We start from the raw sequence: 1,525 nt of genomic DNA on the forward strand, positions 1-1,525 counted from the left end.
GCATTGGGTGTGCGAGTGGAGGGTGTGCGGGGGGAGTGGAGGGAAAGAGATTATCAGGCTGCCACAAGGGGTGGCGTGTGCTGGCACTGATTTTTCCTTGCTTTTTTTTTGGATTTTGTTCTTGTTTTTGGGTTAGCTGTTGCCATTTCCCCGGTTCTCCATATGGATCTCCCTGTGCGAGTACATACCCACTGCTGCTGCTCCTCGTCCTGCCTCAATTTTTCCTCGCATTTTTCTCAAGACATTTGAAAAAAAATTGAAAAAAAAAACACACACACACACTGCTCCTGTGTTTGCGCCGCGCTCCGTGTGTCTGCGGAGCCGCCGGGGGTGGAATAGGCCCTGGGCTGACGAGGTACCGTTCTAGCTACCGCGTCGGCGGTAGCAGCCACTGAGTGAAGTGACTGGCTATAACTCAAAGAGAAAGTGATCAACGGTAAGCGAGCGTACATCCACCCATACTTACCCTATGGGCGCGATGCCTACTGAGCTTTACTCTGGGCTCCTGGTCCGAGCAGACCGTGTCCAAACCCAAGAACGTCGTTATCAATGCTTTTAAAGCAATCTGCCATGGCTAATTTAATTTGGGGTTTGTCACTCAAACTCCAACTCACTCATAACACTCACGAAGCTCCCGGGGTGAGTTTCTCTCCTCCTCTCACCGGCTCAAGATGGATGGCGACGGAGTTACCATGTCAGGCAACTGAGTTGCCTGCACCGCGCGAGTATGCGTAGGTTGGCCGTTTTAAGGCCCGACATAATGCACCATGCCTCAGCTTCTTTAAGATGAAATCCACGTTTTTCTGTATGTCTATTTTCCTGATCAGAGCAACAGCTGCTGACCAGGGCTACAAGACGGCGATAGCCTACTCATCGCAGGCGTGTCCCACCGTCAGAGGGCGCTGCTACGTAGCACGTAGAGGAAGACGAGCACCGGCAGATGGCGCTGCATCATACATCCTAGAAGTATACCACGACTTCTCGGTCCCCTCACCACGGGTCTATAGGATGTGGCAAAGTGGAACTGATTGGGATATTTAGAGGCTCACACTGCACATCGGCGCTTTCTAAGGCCATCGGGTACACAACGGGTCCCGGATCTGTCCTCCTGCCAACCCCAGCGCTACGGCGGCGTAACCTTTAACGGGGCGCTGGCTACCGAGAAGGGGCGGTATAACCCCAGCGACTATCGTCTGGATGAAATTCCCGGCCATCGCGGGATGCCCAGGATAAGCCTTTATAGTGGACCCATCGGTGCCATAGGCGCCTTGGTAGGTACTATACCGCCCGTAACACCGAGACCAGTAAGGTGTTACGTACGACCCACTGGAACCCCCCTTACGTACATTAGACTGTGGGCTGACGGCGTCGGCGTTCTATGACCTGAGTAGGCAGGCTGAACCCCTATTGAAATGGCTCATAGGTTAATGTCTCCACCGCCCCCGTCTCGTTAAAACCTTGGCAGGCCTCGTTTAACGCTTCCTGGCACCGATCTGGCTCTTAACCCTGGTGCTCATAAGGCCCA

The 1,525-nt window shown here is 53.6% G+C and overlaps 1 long non-coding RNA gene across 1 annotated transcript; it reads right to left on the reverse strand.

Annotated features, from left to right (window-relative positions):
• Window positions 1-367: 367 nt before the first annotated feature.
• LOC117192416 lies at window positions 368-536 on the reverse strand. Its single transcript, XR_004474330.1, has 2 exons — window positions 467-536; window positions 368-408 (listed from the first exon to the last, which is right to left on the reverse strand). It is a non-coding gene; the product is annotated as an uncharacterized LOC117192416 (long non-coding RNA).
• Between the last annotated feature and the right edge of the window lie 989 nt (window positions 537-1,525).

The sequence above is a fragment of the Drosophila miranda genome (assembly GCF_003369915.1).
Source record: "Drosophila miranda strain MSH22 chromosome Y unlocalized genomic scaffold, D.miranda_PacBio2.1 Contig_Y2_pilon, whole genome shotgun sequence".
Classification (NCBI taxonomy): domain Eukaryota; kingdom Metazoa; phylum Arthropoda; class Insecta; order Diptera; family Drosophilidae; genus Drosophila; species Drosophila miranda.